Source organism: Panthera pardus, unplaced genomic scaffold, assembly GCF_024362965.1.
Source record: "Panthera pardus isolate Hobbes unplaced genomic scaffold, ASM2436296v1 HiC_scaffold_21, whole genome shotgun sequence".
Taxonomy (NCBI): Eukaryota; Metazoa; Chordata; class Mammalia; order Carnivora; family Felidae; genus Panthera; species Panthera pardus.
This window is the reverse complement of record NW_026526777.1, coordinates 41793003-41812742: the sequence shown is the minus strand read 5'-3', so window position 1 is coordinate 41812742 and position 19740 is coordinate 41793003. Positions and strand designations below refer to the sequence as shown.

At 36.1% G+C, this 19740-nt stretch overlaps 1 protein-coding gene and 2 non-coding genes across 3 annotated transcripts in view; all 3 read right to left on the bottom strand.

The window, feature by feature from the left end:
- Window positions 1-19740, bottom strand: part of XPR1 (xenotropic and polytropic retrovirus receptor 1) — a 218594-nt gene that overhangs the window by 26008 nt on the left and 172846 nt on the right. The gene's annotated exons all lie outside the window — the stretch shown is intronic.
- On the bottom strand, window positions 8117-8197 carry LOC128778925 (small Cajal body-specific RNA 18). Its single transcript, XR_008424784.1, has one exon. It is a non-coding gene; the product is annotated as a small Cajal body-specific RNA 18 (non-coding RNA).
- On the bottom strand, window positions 8274-8415 carry LOC128778935 (small Cajal body-specific RNA 17). The gene has a single exon (XR_008424794.1). It is a non-coding gene; the product is annotated as a small Cajal body-specific RNA 17 (non-coding RNA).

Below are 19740 nucleotides of genomic sequence, written 5' to 3'. Positions count from 1 at the left end.
ATTCAACAAACATATGGTGAATGTCTACTGGGTTCCAGGTATATTTTAGAGAATGGGGATGTATATAGTGAAGAACTATTAAGGGTGTAAAAGAAAAAAGTTATAAAATAAAAACACAGCATGTAAGTACAAATGTAGAACTGTGCATAGTGGAGGAAATCAATCAATAAACCAGGCTTTCAGGAGGGGTAACAGCCAGGAAAAACTTCCTGAAGGAGGTACTACTTGAGTGGAGTCTTGAAAGTTAACAATCTTGAGTTAAATAGGTTTATGAGGCAGAGAGAGACAGAGCCATGTCAAACAGTGTAGAAACCAGCCATCCATCCATCCATCCATCCACCCATCCATCCAGTGAGTGAGCACCTACTACATGCACATGGTAGTAAATCTTATTCATTAATGAACAAATTTCCTGCCCCCATGAAGCTTACTACTTAATGGGCATAGACAATTATCAGATATACAAATAAATAAGGTAATTTCACACAGTGAAAAGTGACATAAAGAAAAAAGAAAATGGTAATAGGACAGACAGGTAGAATTCCTTTAAGACAGTGTTCAGACAGGGAAGATCAACCAACTGAGCCACCCAGGCACTCCCAAATCATAGCAAATTTAAGAAGACCAAAATCATGCCAATCTTCTTCTCTGACCTCAATGGTATGAAACTAGAAATCAACAAGAGGTAAGTAACAATATCTACAAATATGTGGAACTAAGTAACACACTTCTAAACAACTACTGGGTCAAAAAAGAAATCAAAAGGGAAATAAAAAATTATCTCAACTGAAAATGAAAATACAACATATCAAATATTGTGGGTTAAAGCAAAAAGCAGTTTGGGGAGGAACATTTGTAACAAATGCATATATTAAAAAATTAGAAAGATCTCAAATAAATCATCTAAATTTATACCTCAGGGAACTAGGAAAAGAAAGGGGAAATTATGCCCAAAGTTAGTTCAAAGGAAGGGAATAATAAGAAATCAGAGCAGAAATGAATGAAATAAAGACCGGAAAAACAATACAAAGGATCAATAAAACTAAAAGCCGGCTTTCAAAAAATAAACAAAATTGACAAACCTTTAGTTATACTAAGGAAAAAAGAGGACTCAGATAAACTAGAAATGAAAGAGGAGACCTTACACCAGATACTATAAAAATACAGACTCATAAGAGACTACTATGAACAATTTTATGCCAACAAATTACATAATGCAGAAACATGCCTAGAAACATACAACCTGCCAAGACTGAATCAGGAAGAAATAGAAAATCTGAACAGACTAATAAAAGGGAAAGGGGCTAAATGAGTAATCAAAAACTCCCAACACAGACAACTCCAGGACCAGAGAGCTTCACTGGAGAATTCTACCAAACATTCAAAGAATTAATACCAATGCTCCTCAAACTTCAAAAACATCTAGGAGAAGACACTTCCACACTCATTCTAAGAAGCCAGCATTATTTTGATACCAAAATCAGATAAGGACACCACAAGAAAACTACAGACCAATATCCTTGATGAATAGATGAAAAATTGTCAACAAAATATTAGCAAACTGAATTCACAAACACATTAAAAGGATTATATACCATGACCAAGTGAGATTTATTTCTGGCTTGTAAGGATGGTTCAACATATACAAATCATTAAGATAATATACATATCAATAAATGAAAGATAAAAATCACATCATCTCAACAGATGCAGAAAAAGCAAAATATAACATCCTTTCATGACAAAAACTCTTTAACAGACTGGGTATAGAAGATAACAGACTTCAATATAATAAGGGCCATATACAACATAACCCACAGCTAACATTACATTCAATGGAGAAAAACTGAAAGTGTTTCCCCTAAGATCAGGAACAAGGCAAGGATGTCCACTCTGACCACTCCTATTCAATACAGTACTCAAAGTCTTAGCTAGAGCAATTAGGCAAGACAAAGAAATAAAAGGCATCCAAAATTAGAAAGGAAGAAGTAAAACTGTCATTATTTGCTGATGATATGATCCTCTATACAGAAAATCCAGGAGAAGTGCCTGGGTGGCTCAGTCAGTTAAGCATCCAACTCTTGATATCAGCTCAGGTCATGATCACAGGGTCGTGGGATTGAGCCCCGGTTTGAATCCCCGTGGGATTCTCTTTTCCTCTACCTCTCTCCCCATTCGTGTGCTCTCTCTCTCTCTCTCAAAAATAAATAAATAAACTTAAAAAAAGAAAAAAAACTCCCAACAGTCAAAAAACAGTTGGAATTCATCAATGATTTCAATAAATCAGCAGGATACAAAATCAACATATACAAATCAATTGCATTTCTTTACACTAATGATGAAACATCTGAAAAAGAAATAAGGAAAATCAACCCACCCATAATGGCATTAAAACAATAAAATAAAATACTTATAAATTTAACCATGGAACTAATAACAGACAATAATATCGTACTATAATTATATGTGATCATGCTGTATCAGCAATCATATTACAATATATAAATGCATCAAAGTAACACACTGTACCCCTTACACTTATACATAGATCAACAGAACAGAATAGAGAGCTCAGAAATAGACTCACACAAATATGCCCAAATAATTTTTGACAAAGGCACACAAGCAATTTGATGTAGGAAAAATAGCCCTTCGAATAAAAGGTGCTGGGGCAATTAGACATCCATAGGCAAAAATACGAACCTCAATCTGTCATACACCTTACGTAAAAATTTACTCAAAATGGATCACAAACTTGCAAATAAGACATAAAACTCTTAGGAAAAAAAACACAGAAAACCTACAGGATCTAGGGCTAGGCAAACAGTTCCTGGACTTGAAACCAAAGGCATGATCTGTAAAGGAAAAACTGATAAGCTTAACTTCATAGAAATTAAAAACTTTTGATTTGTGTAAGACCATGTTAAGAGGATGAAAAGACAGGCTGCAGACTGGGAAAAAATATCTGCAGATACTACCCAGTGACTTGTATCCAAAATATACGAAGAATTCTTAAAATTCAACTATAATGAAACAAATAACCCAATTAAAAAATGGCGGAGAGGTCTGAACAAACACCTGACCAAAGAAGATACACATATAACAAATAAGTAAATGAGAAGACGTTCAACATCAGATGTCATTAGGAAATTACAGAGTAGATGGGCACCTGGGTGGCTTAGTCGGTTGAGCGTCCGACTTCAGCTCAGGTCATGATCTCACAGTATGTGAGCTCAAGACCCACATCAGACTCTGTGCTGACAGCTCAGCGCCTAGAGCCTGATTTGGAATCTGTGTCTCCCTCTCTCTCCATCCCTCCCCTCCCCTGCTCACATTCTCTCTCTCTCAAAAATAAACAGCTAAAAAAAAAAAAAAAAAAAAGGAAATTACAAAGTAGAACAGCAATGAGATACCACTATGCACCTAACTGACTGGCTAAAACCCCAAAAATTGACTACCAAATGTTGACATGGTGCAGGCAACAAGAACTCTCACGGACTGCTGATAGGAAGCAATATGGTACAGCCAGTTTGGGAGACAGTTTGGCAGTTTCTTACAAAAAACTAAACATAGCCTTATCATAATTGTACACCTAGGTTAAGTTGAAAAATTATGACCACACAAAAACCAGCACACATTTACAGCAGATTCATTCATAATTATGAAAAACTGGAAGCAACTAAGATGCCTTTTAGCAGGCAAATGAATGAACAAAAGTGGTACAACAACATTATTTAGCGATAAAAAGAAATGAACTATCAAGACACAAAAAGACATCAGAAGAACCTTAGATGCCTACTGCTAAGTGAAAGGAATCATCTGAAAAGGCTACACACTGTATGGCTCCAACAACAGGACATTTTGGAAAAGGCACATTTGTAGAGATAGTAAAAAGGTGAGTGGTTGCTCAGGGGGAAGAAGGAGGAAAGAAAGAGATGAATGGGTGAAACAAAGGGGATGTTTAGGATAATGAAACTATTCCATGTGAAACTGTTACAGTAGATATGTATCATTATGCATTTTTCAAAACCCACAAAACTCTACAACATAAAAAGTTAATCTTAATGTAATACACGATGTTAATGACCGAGGAAACTGTATAACAATGAGATGGGACGGGGTGGGGCGGGTATAGGGAACTCTATGTACTATCTGCTCAATTATTATTCCACAAATCTAAAACTCTACTAAAAACTCAGGCCCATTAATCATTAAAAATACTAGAAAGAAAATCCTTGTAAATGTTATCTAACAAAGTGCTAGTATCTGAAATATAAAGAACTCTAATAATTCAATAAAGAACCAAACAATCCAATTCAAAAATGGGCAAAAGACATGAAGAGACAGTTTACAGAAGAGGATATACATACCAAATAAGCCTATGAAAAGATGTGCAACAGAATTAAAACCACAATAAGATATTATTACACACCTATCAGAACGGCTAAAATTTTAAAAAGTGGCATCAACAAAGGCTGGCAGGGATGCAGAGAAACCAGACCACTCATACATTGCTGATGAGAATGTAAAATGGTACAACCATTCTGAAAATAGTTTGGTAGTTTTTCTTAAACATGCAGCTACCACACGCTTGGGGATTAATCACAGAGATATGACAATTTATGTTCATCAAAACCTGTATATGGATGTTTATAGCAGCTATGTCCATAACAGCCTGAACTTAGAAACAACATAAATGTCATTCAGTGGGTGAATGGTTAAACTATAGTATATTCACATCACGAAACACTACTTAGCAATAAAAAGGAACAAGTTTGATTTGTGCAACAACCTGGATGAATCTCCAGAGAATTATGCTAAGTGAAAAAAAGCAGATCTCAAAAGGACTATATGATCCCATTTATATTAACACTCTTGAAATGATAAAATTATTAAATGGATTGCTAGGGGGATGGGAGAAAGTGGGGGTAGGAGGGAAGACAAAAAGGTAATATGAGGGATCCTTGTGGTGATAGAAACTTTCTGCACTAGTCTGTATCAATGTCAATATCCTGATTGTGATATTGTACATACTTTTGTAATATCATTGGAGAACGTGTATGAAGGGTACATGGGCTACTATTTTTAAAAACATTTTTTAAATGTTTATTTATATTTGAGAGAGAGGCAGAGCACAAGCAGGGGAGCCCTGGGAAGACGGAGAGAGTGGGAGGGAGACAGAGAATCCAAAGCAGGCTCCAGGCTCTGAGCTGTCAGCAAGAGAGGCCAACAACGCGGGGCTTGAACTCACAAACCGTGAGATCATGACCTGAGCTAAAGTCAGATGCTTAACCGACTGAGCCACCCAGGCTCCCTGAGCTCTCTATTACTTCTAACAACTACATGTGAATCTATAATTATCTCAAAATAAAAAGTTTAATTAAAAAATATAACTTGGCTGTTTCTCTAAAACCCTTACTGAGTTAACCACTCCCTCTTGTGAACCACCTCAGTACATTACATAATACTGATAATTTACGTTCTATTTTGTTGTTCTCCCTTATGAAACTAGGAGCTCCAGAAGGAGTCTTAAAAGATATGTTGTGTTCATCTATACATGTCTAGCATCAAACACAGTCTAAAACACTCTAGGTGTTTTATAAATGTTTGTTGAATAAAATAGATGTGACAGAGGTAAACAAGAAGGCAATTCAACTACTAAGTTGTATTTATATTCAATTTACTATTTGTTATAATTCTTATTTATTGGCTTGTCAATAATAAATGGATCTCTTCAGTGATTAAGATTGATTGCTGCCTTTCCAAACTCATTTAGTAGTACAACCAAATAATATTTCTGGAGTGGATAAAATTATGTGTTTCTGCCTTTTCTCCTACGAAGAGACACAGTTTCATTTATTAAGTAAATGGAATGTTATCAACCATAATCACTTTACAAAGAAATATAAGGATCCTGGGGCACCTGGGTGCCTCAGTCAGTTGAGCATACAACTCTTGATTTTAGCTCAGGTCATGACAAGCCCCGTGTTGGGCTCTGTGGAGCCTGCTTGAGATTCTTTCTCTGTCCCTACTCTCTCTGGCTTTCAAAAAAAAAAAAAAAAAAAGAGGCAATATAAGGATCCTATAAACTTTTTAAAAAAATATTTATTTTAGGGTGAGTACAAGTGGGGGAGGGGCAGAGGGAGGAGGAAAGAGGATGGGAAGCAGGTTTTGTGATGACAGGCTGACAGCAGTGAGCTCGATGTGGGGCTCGAACTCATGAACCGGGAGATCATGACCTGAGCTGAAGTCAGATGCCCAACCGACTGAGCCACCCAGGTTCCCCGTGGATCCTATAAACTTCTGACAAGGTCTCAAGTGCTTATTTTATGAAGCTGTAAGAAAGCTTCAGGTAGTACATTCATATGAGTAGGAATTTTTTTCTTAATTGAACTGGAAAAAATCAAGTCATAAACACAAGCTAAAGTTACAGTCAATTAAAAATGGAAATAAGATTGGATAAGGTTTTAGCAGCAATAATAGTAGGGTACAGTAATTAGAGTTGAATAAAGAATATAGATCACAAAAATGGAATCTAGAAATGTAAAAATAATAACAATATATATTCTACATTATGGCTAATTAACAGATTTAAAAAGAAGTGAGAATATATATAATATGAGGCATGCCTAGAGAGAGAGGGAATGCCAAAATCTTTTCCACCATTTTCCATACAACTTGCCAACATTCTATACTAGTATAACATATCAGATCTAAAAATGCCATCTGAAACAATTCTTAGTCTCAGAGTGAAACAGTCCAAGACTGTAATGCCTTTTTATAGAAACCTTCATTTCTTTTCTTTCAAATACCTTTTCTTTCAAATTACCTTTTCTAATTAAATGTTAGGAGCAAAACCTATATTATTTCAAACTTTACCAGTACTTCTGAAACATCTATTCAAATACTTACTCTAGGAACCATCTAATCAATTGTAGTCATCAATACGCTTTGAGATTTAATTAAAAATAAAAAGTTTAAACAGTCTCTAATTACTTTAAGCAGAATAAAAGCTGATGGAAAAACATAAAATCTTTTTTCTCAGTAAAGAATCCCTGATACTTTCTGGAGTTTTTTGGGTTGTTGTTGAGACTTCCATTAGAGTAATAACACTTTTGGTCTGTCTCTGCCCTGCTTTCTCATTCCTCCTTAAGGAACTTTACACCTATTTCCTTAGAGCCTTTTTATGAAACGGGGACTGCTGTTATCAGGTAACATGCCCAAGGTACTGATCCAAAGCCCATGTTCTCATTTAATACGTTCTATTGCTTCCCTGCCATTCATTGCTTGGCTGTCCAAGATCTCCTAAACAGTACAGTAGGAGGAAGCAATATCCAAACTCAGTAGTTTCCATATTTCCTCAACACCATATCCATTTATAATCTCTATTCTTTAAATTATACTAGTATTTACTTAAGTGTGGTCAGCAGAAACAACATGAGGCACATGTTAAAAAGGCAAATTTTGGAGTCATCATCCTAATCCTACTAAAAATAACTGAAGTTGGGCCTGAGAATAAAGCATTTTTAAGTAACAATCTATGGTGATTCATATACATACTAAAGTTTGAGAATCACAGCAATACATCATGCTGCCTTGTTGGAAATATAACTTTTTAGTGTGTAAAAAGGAGTATATTCAGAGACAGAGAATTCTGGTTTTGCTACTGCTGCCATGTGACCTGGGTCAGGCAATTTAACCTTCCTAGCTTTAAAAAAATATAATAAATGTTTTACTTCCTTTCAGGGTTGATATCAGATTCAAAATGAAATAATGAGTGCCAAGAAGCTATGTACTGGCAAATAGCTCTATTAGAATAATAAAATATAAGGGGCTAAAAGCAGGGTGCCTTGGTGGCTCAGCGGTTAAGCCTCCGACTCTTGATTTCGGCTCAGGTCATGATCTCTCAAGGTTCATGAGATCAAGCCCTTGGTCAGCCTTTGCGTTGACAGTATAGAACCTGCTTGGGATTCTAGCTCTGTCTGTCCCTCCCCTGCTCATGCTCTCTCTCTCAAAATAAACAAATAAACTTAAAAAAAAAAATGAGCTAAAAGAGCTTCAGAAATATAGTTCAGGCCTTTTAATTTTTTAAAATTATTATTAATACCTTTTTGCCCAGTCTCAGTCCGCTCTCAGCACATTCCATCACCAGGTTCCTAGAACTCAGATTGCGCAGTGGTCACGTCATCATTGACCAGGTCTCACAGTTACAGCTGCAGAGGCCTCCCTAAAGCTCCCTCATCTCCAGCCTACCTGCTGCCCCTAATCTCCTGGTCCTGGTCCCCAGCCCCACTTTGCCAGACACATTTTCATAATCTTCTCAGGCTCTGGGTTAGTGGCGATGCCAGCAATGGGGCCTGATCATATAAGGAAGATACCGTGAACTCATTGGGGGCTATCTCGGGGACTCGGGGCGTCCCTGCCCTATGACACTTACTATACTCCCTTGGATGCCAACCACCCCCACCTCTGGCTCCCAGTCGCAGGGCCCCTCTCAGGCCCAGAGGCCTAGGCTTCCAGCAGGCCTTTTAATTTTTTTTTAAATGAAAACAACTGTTTTTCCTGTTTATAAAAAGGTTATACATTCACCATAAAAATTTCATAAAAAGGAAAATAAAGTGATAACATTGGACAATCACTATTTATAAATTTTGACATTTAATTTTTATTCCTGCTTTAGAAATTTTTAATATTCTTTCATTTTCTTGCATAAGAGTAATAGAAGAATGTTAAATAATAGTGATGATGACAGATATCTTTGTTAGTCCAGATTTTATTTATCAAAACAATTTTTTTTAAGTTTATTTTATTTTGAGAGAGAGAGACAGAGAGAGCAAGCAGGAGAGGCAAAGAGAGGGAGAGACAGAATCCCAAACAGGCTCCATGCTGTGAGCAGAGCCCAATGTAGGGCTCGAACTCACGAACTGTGAGATCATGACCTGGGCAGAAACCAACAGTTGGACGCTTAACCGACTGAGCTACCCAGGTGCCATGAGAATGTTTATAATATTTCACCTTTAGTCATGATAGCTGTGTCTGTGTATAAAAATATAGTACTTCTATATTTAAGATGGATCCTTACAAATTTTATATATATATATATATATATATACACACACACACACACACACACACACATATATATATACATACACACACACACACACACACACACACACACACACACACACACACACACACACACACATATATATGTTTCTTAATTAGTCAGGGTCTCCTTGGCATTTGCTGAGATGATCACATGGCTGTTCTCCTCCAGTCTGGTGACATGGTAAACTATCCCTAAAGTATCTCAGTCATGGTATATTATTGTTTTAATATTCCAGTGGGTTCTAGCTCCTAATGTTTTATTTGGAATCTTTGTAGGTATATTCATGAGTAAGACTGGGTTATATAGTTTTACTGAGGAATATCTTTCTCTGAATTATGCAGGTTTTTAAAAGAAAAAAGATGCTTTCTTTTTCTAAGTTTTGAAACACTTTAAATGGCACAAACTGTTCCTCAAAGTTTTGAAAGGTTTCACTTGTGAAAACATTTGGGTCTGACACTTCAACAAGAACCAAAGGAATAAGGAAAGCTGTCCTTAATCTATAATTTATATTTTCTATGTTTTCCTGCATTTATTTTGCTAATTTATAATTTCCTAAAAATAAACTGTGCATTTTATCCAGATATCTACTCATAATTATTTTGAATTCCTCCATGTCTGTAGTTGCAACCCCTTTCCTAATATTTTACATGTGAATTTTTTCACACTTTCATCACAGATCATGGAAAGGATACCAATAACCAACTACCATCAATTATGCTATATTTACACAATTTAATCCTCATAATAAATTTGAGGCAGGAATTATTATCTCAATTAAAAAAATTTTTTTTAATGTTTATTTATTTTTGAGACAGACAGAGACAGAGCATGAATGGGAGAGGGTCAGAAAGAGAGGGAGACACAGAATCTGAAGGAGGCTCCAGGCTCTGAGCTGTCAGCACAGAGCCTGACGCAGGGCTCGATCTCACAGACCATGAGATCATGACCTGAGCTGAAGTTGGAAGCTCAATCGACTGAGCCACCCAAGCACCCCTATCTCAATTTTATAACCTCTAACTCTAAGAAGTTAAGTCACTTTCTCCGGGTGACATAATTAGCAAGTGACTAAGTTAACCTAGTCTTAGTCCACTTAGCTGTAAAGCCTACATTCTCTCCCTCAGCACAATATAGTGCCTTTCACTAAGATGGTGCTTTTGAAATTCCTACTGTCAGAAGACTTGATTAAATTGAGCAGAGATGGATGTAGCTCTCGAGGTGGAGACACTGCACTTTCTGCAACAGAAGGTTTAATGAAAGATTAAAAAACACTGATTTCAGATATCAAGTTTTTTCAGTTCTTGAGGAAGGAAGTATACTTAGTCAGATAGACCTTCCTCTATTTACAATGGGGTTACATCCAATAAACCCATGAGAAGTTGAAAATATCAAGTCAAGAATGGGTTCAATATACCTAATCTACTGTGTTCAGAACACTTGCATTAGCCTACAGTTGGGCAAAACCATCTAACACAAAGCCTATTTTATAACACAGTGCTGGATATCTCATGTGACTGACTGAACACTCTACTGAAAGTGAGAAACAGAACAGTTCCATGTGTTGGTTGTTTACCCCTGTGACTGCGTGGCTGACTGAGAGCTGTGGCCGCTGCCACAGCCCAGCATCATGAAGAGTATCATACTGCACATTGCTAGCCTGGGAAAAGATTAAAATTCAAAACATGAAGTATGGTTTCTACTGAAGGAATATCATTCTCACATCATCAGGAAGTCAAAAAATCTTTAAATTGAACCATCTTAAGTCATGGACTGTTTATGTATTCATAACTGAGAAGGAAAGAAGATTATACAACAGATCCTAGACTTTCAGTTCATATTTCCTTTCTACACCAGCTATGAAACTGAGTAGGCTTCAGTATTCCACTTTGTTTGGTAGATGTTCATTTCCTTTAAGGAGAGTAGGGACAAAATAGTTTCAAGCAATACAATTCTGCTTTAAAAGAAATTATGCCTACGGTTATTATTCAGAAGCAACTAAAAAGTATTTACAGGCAGTCTTGAGAATACTACATGAGGAAACACATCCATGTGATAGTTAAACACTAGGTAGATGCTTCATCTTCCCTCCTATTAAGTAGCAGCCCTATTTTTTTTTAATATGTGAAGAAAATACTGCTTTCAATATAAGAAAAATTCCTTTAAAAATTTCCATGAAAACTGTATCTTATACCTCAAAGTACCAATGAAACTAAGCATTAGCTCAGTAGTCTTTTCTTTAAAAAAAATTTTTTTTTAAATGTTTATTTATTTTTGAAAGAGAGACCGAAAGCGAGCAGGGGAGGGGCAGAGAGAGAGGGAGACACAGAGTCTGAAGCAGGCTCCAGGCTCTGAGATGTTAGCACAGAGCCCGACGCAGGGCTTCAACTCACAAGCTGAGACATCATGACCTGAGTTGAAGTCGGATGCTTAACCGACTGAGCCACCCAGGCGCCCCAGTAGTCTTTCTTTTCCTATTTTGTTCACAACATTCTAAGAAGCATGCTGGCAACATTCCTTATTTAACAATATATATCAAGAAAATAGCCAGCTTTGGGCGCCTGGGTGGCTCAGTCGGTTGAGCATCCGACTTCAGCTCAGGTCACGATCTTGCTGTTTATGAGTTCAAGCCCCGCATCAGGCTGTGTGCTGACAGCTCAGAGCCTGGAGCCTGCTTCAGATTCTGTGTCTCCTTCTTCCTCTGCTCCTCCCCTGCTCGTGCTCTGTCTCTCTCTCAAAAATAAATAAACATTCAAAAAAATTAAAAGAGAAAATAGCCAGCTTTAACAAATACCTAATTATTACCACAGGTATTTCTTTGCCTTTTTTTTTATTATTATTTGAGAGAGCACAGCATGAGCAAGAGAGAGGGGCAGGGAAGATGAGGGGAGGAAAGAGAGCAAGAGAGAGAAAGAGGGAGAGAGAGGGAGAGAAAAAGGGAGAGAGAGAGAGAGAAAGAGAGAGAGGAGAGGGACAGAGACGGGGAGGGAGAGAGGGGCAGAGAGAGGGAGAGAGAATCTTAAGCAGCCTCCATGCTCAGCGCAGAGAGCAACACAGGGCTTGATCCCATGATCCTGGGATCATGACCTGAGCCAAAATCATGACCTGAGCCAAAATCAAGAGTCAGACACTCATCTGACTGAGCCACCCAGGCACCCTTCAGGTATTTCTTAAGTGAATTTTAAAACCCTAACAAAGACTACAACTCTAATTATTCATATTAAAACATTTTCTTATCACTTGAAACAACACTAGTATGTTAGTATTTGCTTCCTTCCAATTCAAGAATGACTTTCAATTATCTGGCAGAGAAATTACTTACATATTTGGGCTGACTCCACTTTGCTCTTACTAATAAATGTCTTTGACTCCTGTTCCTGGCAACGTCTTTGGCTTTCCATGAATGTGGTGGCCATTAGGATGAAAGGATCAGAAAATGGGCCTATCCTCTTAAAAGTACTCCTTGAATTATTCTCTCCCAGTGTAGCTTTGTGCTTTCTCAAACAAATTTATTTGAAACGTGTAGGAATACCACACTGTTCTATCTGATCTTTCTTTGCTTACCACAAGTTTAACATTTGAGAAGAGCTCAGAGCATTCTATAAACTTAGAAGGCAGTATGACAGAGTAAAAATAATCACTGGGTATGAATTCTAGCTTTGTCACTGAACAGCTACTTGATTTTTGGGGCTACACTGTTTTATTAAGATTCATAACCTGGGTTCTTCCACTTTACAGATGTATGACTTTGGCAAGTAACTTAGTCTCTCTGTTTTCAATTTCTTCACCTGTAAAATGACAAGTGCTTACCTCTGACAAAGATGCACTCCCTAACCTAAACCTAGTTAGGCTCCTCCAAGCTCTCTAGGCCTCAAACTTGGTGTCTGTTCTTGTCAAGCCTATGTCACCTAGTTGTACCAAGAATCTCATTAAGCCATTTTAGAGAGAACCCCTTATCCTCAATATCTGATCATTCTAGATATCAAAATTCTTTATCCTCTACCCTTCATCTAATCACTCTGGTCTTCCTTTAGCAAGAATCCTCCTGTCAAGTCAGTTTAACCAGAATCATCCCTCAACCCTGATGTTTCCTTGTAGTAATTTTCCAACCACTGACCCTTCTTCTTGGCTATAAATCCCCATTTGTCTGTTCTATATTCAGAATTGAGCCTACCTCTCTACTGAGATCTCTTTTCCTCTACTTCAAAACTTCCTGAATAAAATGTGCTTTCGCCACTTTAATTACATCCAGCTCTGATTCTAATACCTCACAGGGCTGCTGTGAGGATTAAATGAGTTAATACATGTTAAGTGCTTAAAAGAGTGTTTGGGCCATAGAAATATTCAATAAATATTACCTTTTAATAATATCACTATTCTTCATCTACTGTTTGTAGGTGCTTTGCATTACTTTTGACAAGCTACTATATAATATTCTACATACCATATTATATTCCTATTGATGGACATTTATTAGATTATTTCAGTTCTTTATAATGCTGTAAACATAAGTTAACTTCTAGCCACTTCTCTAATTATTTCCTTAGAAAAAGTTATGGAAAGGGACTTACTAGTTCAAAAAGTATGAATGATTTTAAGACTCCTGGTAGGATTACCAAATTGCTTACCAATTTATACTCTATCAACAGAATGAGTGTTCATCTCTCCACATCCTTGATAGCAATAAGCATCATCACTTCTTTGATTAAATATTTCAATTTTCATTTCTTTTGCAATCAGTAAAGGAGAACATTTTTCATATGTTTATTAGCCATGTTTAATTACCCTACAAAATTATCTGTTTATATCCTTTTCCAATTAAAAAATTAGTTAAAATTGATTTGTTTTGTGTCAGATTAGGTTATAGTTTAAAAGTATTCATTCTCCCCAACACTCTTCTCTCATGATTCTTACCCCATTGACGCTGGGTTTAATAATTGCTTCAGGATGGGCAGACTTCCTTTGGGCCTAGACATGTGACTTGCTTAAGCCAGTAGGAGGTTAGCAGCTATGAAGAAAGCAGATGCTTAAAATGTGTATGCAGTAGAAACTGTTTCTGCTAGTACCATGCGAAGAGTTTCCTTGGGGTAACTACTGTCCCTTTAGTTGGTGCTCCACGGTGAAACACGTGTAACAGACAAAAACCAAACATGTAGGGAAAAGTCAAAAGCCCAGCAGGAACAGTTGCCTAAAACAGCTACCCAGCCACGTCCAGCCTAGTTCCACCAATTCCCAGCTGACCCACAGATGCATAAATGAGAATAAATTACTGCTGTTTTAAGCTACTGAGTTCTGGGGCAAATTATGACGTATCAATAGCTGATTAGTATACTTACTGTATTATACTATAAAACTCTGAAGCAAAGAGATTCATTCATCTATAATCTACTACTTAAGCCCTTATATTTGCCTATTCATTTTTTCCTATTCTTTTCTTTCTGCTGAAAATATCTAGACACAATAACTTTCATTGATGTGTATACTTTCCACCAATATTCTCATGTACAATTATATATAATTGAAATGAAAATTTAAAATTCTGTTTGCAAGCAATTGTCTTTAAATTCCTTTCCCATTAGGTAAAATTGTTCCATAAGTTGAATTCATACTGTTCAACTTCTTAAATTTAAGCATCACAGAGTTCTCTCCCTGTTTCTAAGAAATACACAGGTTATTTCTAAACTTTAAACTTTGTGCTTGAGTATTTCAAAACAACATAATTTATACAGAAATGCTAACAAACTATATCTACCAGTTGTATGGTAGACTACAGAAGGTGTAGGTGACTACCGAAAAGACGACAAAAATGATCTCAGGGTATAAGGATATGTATTATTTTTTTTAAGTTTTTTTTTTTTTTTACATGACAAAGAAGATACAAAGGAAATGTAATTTATTCAAAGCTGTAATTAATACTTTTAAAGCAAACCAATTTAAGGTGAAATATAAATGGGATTGTTGGTATAATATTTATAAAACCATTTAAAATTAGCACCATGCCAAGTAGATAAAAGCTACTCAAGAAATATTTCTAAAGTCAAATTAATAATCAGAAACAAACAATATCACATTTGATTTTAGCACTGGCAGAATTTAAGCCAATATTGACAAATAATGAATCCTTTAAAAAAATCTATTTCTTGTCTGCATTAGTTAGGCTAGAGGAATTACAGCCAAATATATCAAATTTCAAAAGGGTTAAAGATTTGAGCTATTTCAATAGTAAGTCAAAAGTGAAAGCATTTAGGGGCGCCTGGGTGGCTCAGTTGGTTAAGCATCTGACTTCGGCTCAGGTCATGATCTCACAATTCGTGGGTTCAAGCCCCGCGTCAGGCTCTGTGCTGACAGCTCAGAGCCTGGAGCCTGTTTCAGATTCTATGTATCCTTCTCTCTCTGCCTCTCCCCTGTTCACTCTCTGTCTCTGTCTCAAGAATAAACAAACATTAAAAAAAAAAAAAAAAAGTGAAAGCATTTATTCAAATGCATTGTTTTCTTTTTAATTTTTTTTTTAGTTTTTATTTATTTTTTGAGAGAGAGAGACACAGCGCAAATGGGGGAGGGGCAGAAAGAGAGGGAGAGAGAGAGAATCCCAAGCAGGCTCTGTGCTACTAGTGCAGAGCCTGATGTGGGGCTTGAATCCACAAAACCGCGAGATCATGACCTGAGCTGAAACCAAGTTGGACACTTGACTGACTGAGCCACCCAGGTACCCTAAATGCATTGTTTTTAAAAATTTTGTGTGTGTGTTTAAAACAAAAAGTTAATGAGGGGTGCCTGAGTGGCTCGGTTGGTTGAGCGTCCAACTTCAGCTCAGGTCATGATCTCCCAGTTTGTGAGTTTGAGGCCCCCATTAGGCTCTGTGCTGAAGCTTGGAGCCTAGAGTCGGCTTCGGATTCTGTCTCCCCTTCTCTTTGCTCCTCCCCAGCTTGCACTCTTTCTCTCTCTCAAAAAAAAAAAAAAAAAAAAAAAAAAAATTAAAAAAAAATTTTTTTTAAGTTAATGAAACAAAAGTTTCCCTAGAGAATTTTTAAAAAATTGGTGTTTCTATTATAACAAGACTAAAATTTGGAAAGTCTGGCAAAGCAGCCTATTATTCAGGGTAAAAACAGTTACATATTGGCCATACCCCAGAGAGGAAGCACTTCAGGACTATGTGTGCCCACTCAAAACAATGAAATGCTTATTTGCTCTGAAGGCACTGAACTACTGCTGAGGAATCCTCATTAGGGGGCACAGCACCCCTTACAGAATGTTAAACAAGAAGGGATCTGGATGGGAACTGGTACTGCAAAACAACCAAGCAAACAAACATAAGTAAGTATTTTTAAAAATCTAATAGCAAATGCTTGTTAGCAAATGCTAATAAAAAGTCTAAAGTAAAATATGAAGTATTTTTAAAGTAAGGTTTTTTTTTCTTCTGTATATTCGGAGAAGAGCAAAAGAGCAAAATCCACTAAGAATTTATGAATATTTTAGAATGTTGGAAACTGTAAATGAAAAACAGAAAGTCTAATGAAGTGCGCTCTCTCCCCATCAACGGGTCAGAAATAACACAATGGCTTTTTCTATTATTGTACCTCCCACAGGCTTTTTCTTGCCAAAGCCAAGAAACCTCAAGGACATACAAAAAACATTTAAAACACTTTCTTGTCTCCTCCAATCCTAATTCCAACAAAAAAACTTGTAGGAGTTGGCTTTAAATTTAGGCTTGTAATGAAATGTGATTTCTTAAAATATGGAGATTGGCTGCTAGCTAAATTCCTTTGTGTCTAAAATTAATGATGGAAAATAAAATACACTGAAATGTTTAAAATGTGTTTCCTTCTTATTATACCAAGTGACAGCTAGCTGAAATATAATAAGTAGTCTCCCTAAAACGGGTCTAAACCCCTCCCTCACCTTTAAAAAAATGACTCTAGGTACAGAAGAAACACTTGTGCCTTCATTCATCTTAAGACCTAACCTTTGAAAAAATCTTGAAAATACCCCCAATAATGCAGTTACTATGGTAACTCTTGTAGGCTAGTTCTCTGAAAAGACTCATATCCTTGAGTCTGAACAGGGATACCTCACCATCTTCTACACCTTCCTCTCCTCATAAAATTTATCCTTTACGGTAATACTTACAAATTCAATAGAAAAAGATCTACCCCATTAACCATACAAAATCTATCCTTTTGGCTCAATGATTATTTTTAAAGTGTATGTTTTCTGATACTTTTCCTCTTGGAATATTGTCCAACAAAACAACAGAAAGCAAATTCTACTTTTGATCATCACTAAATGCCAAATTTCCCTGTTTTATGCTTTTTGGTAAAAAGAAAATTAGTGATATAAATATTTAATATGTATCAACAATACAAAGGTTTTTGTTTTTTTTTTTTAAATTTTATGGCTATGATAAGATATATAACCAATGGTCTCTCTAAAAAAAATGCTTGGTTTTTAAAAATTTGACTGTGGGACTTGAATCAAGTTCAGTGAGTGAACATCTGTGTTACATGAACAAGAAGCCAAACACATTCCTAATTGGTACTTGTCCATTATAACGCCCCTACCGAAGGGATCACAAGGGTTTCTCTTAGAAAGATTTTCCATAAAGAAAGACACACATATGCCAGCTCTAGACAGCAAAGAGAATTGTATTTCATTTAATGATAAATTCCATTTGTGTAGCACGTTAGAGTTTATAAGGTGATTCCATGTACACTACACCTTATTTAATCATTACAACAAATTTGTGAAGTAAACAGAATAGATACTATTATCTCCACTTAAAAGGTGTGGTTCTGCCTGAGGGGACAAGAGGAAGCCCTGGGCGAAAGAAGAACAGAAGTGGGAAACAGCAACACTTCCACCACTCACAAATTACACAGCCTTGGGCAAAACACATAATGGGATAACTGGAATTCTCCTTCACAGAAACAATAAAATAGCTTAACTATTACCTCTGGGAAGTCTCTACTGGGGGCCGGATTGGGACTTATGCTGTCTGTAGGCTATTATGGTCCCCTGCTTATTTTAATGTCTTTTTTTCCTATTGTGGTCAAAACACATAGCACAAAATTTACCATCTTAACCACTTCTAAGCATACCGTACAAAAGTTTTAAGCATATTCACACTGTTGTGCAACCAGTTAATGCCTTTTTACCTACTTCCCCTACTAGATCATAAATTTTTAAGGGCTAGAACATTACTTTGTTTGTTGCTCCATTTTTAGTGCCTAGCACAACTGATACACAGAATATTCTCAGTAATGTTTACTGAATGCATGTTTATTCTATCTGCCTATCTATGCACCCAGTTACCCATTCATCTACCTACCCTACTCAGAATTCGAATTGAGATGTTTACACAGGGGTGTCTATAAACATGTTAATTTAAGTCAAAACTTTTTCTAATTTGGGTGACTGGTTTTCCAATTAGGGGACATGGCAGATAATCACTATAAACTAGATGAGTGTAATCTGCACTACCAAGATTAAAAAACAACACCATTTAAACAATGTCATAAGATACTGACTGTCCATAAACAAAGAAAGAGAATGATTCTAACGGTTAACAAATCCTTTTTTCATTTAGTTTATGTTTAATATTTTACTTCTTTCAGTTTATTTTTAACTTTTTGCTTTCAATAAGAAAACCTGATAGATTAACAAAAATAATTACTGATGATGGACTACTATGCATATTTTTTGGTATATAACTGAGGATCTGTCTAGAAAACTTAGCAATGCTCCAACAATTAAACTTCTACCCTCATGTATACAGCTATTTAACAAGGTTTCTCAGAGCTTCCCTATACAAAAACTGCAAAATGGAACAGAATAAGTAATATAGATTTATCTCAATAAGAAATGTCTATGTGATAATTATTAAAATTTATAACATATCTGTAACATTACTTTGGCCAGTTATAATTACAACACAGAAAAATCTCTTAGCATCTTCTAGTAATAGGTAATAACTTAATTTCAATTTACATATATATGTATCAGACAAAAGTCATTAAAACATAAAAATACAAATCATGGTGAGTATCATGCTTTTGTATTTAGATTACTTGGACACATTTAGTAGAAACATTTTAGCAGTTTTGTTTTAAAATGTGAATATTTAAAATACACTGTAAAAAAAAAATAAGGGGGGGGGGGGCACCTGGGTGGCTCAGTCGGTTGAATGACCTTAGGCTCAGGTCATGATCTCGCAGTTCATGAGTTCAAGCCCTGCACCCGACTCTGTGCTGACAGCTTAGAGGCGAGGCTGGAGGCTTCTTCATATTCTGCGTTTCCCTCTCTCTCTGCCCCTCCCCACTCATGCTCTATCTCTCTCTCTCTCAAAATAAATAAACATTAAAAAAAAATTATAAATACACTGTAAACTACATTTTTAAAAATTATTTAACCTTAAGATGAAAAATTTCAGATGTAAATTTTAAAATGTCAGAAAATACAGTTTAAATAATAGTTTAAAATAATAAAATTAAAATGATAATAATATAGTTTTAAAAATTCTTTAAAGGGATACATGAGGCAAAAAAAAAAAAAAAAAAAGAAAGAGAAAGTCTGACGACCACAATACCATCCAAACCACTGCTTCTAGCTTTAGGTTATTAAAAGTGAAGCCAGTGCAG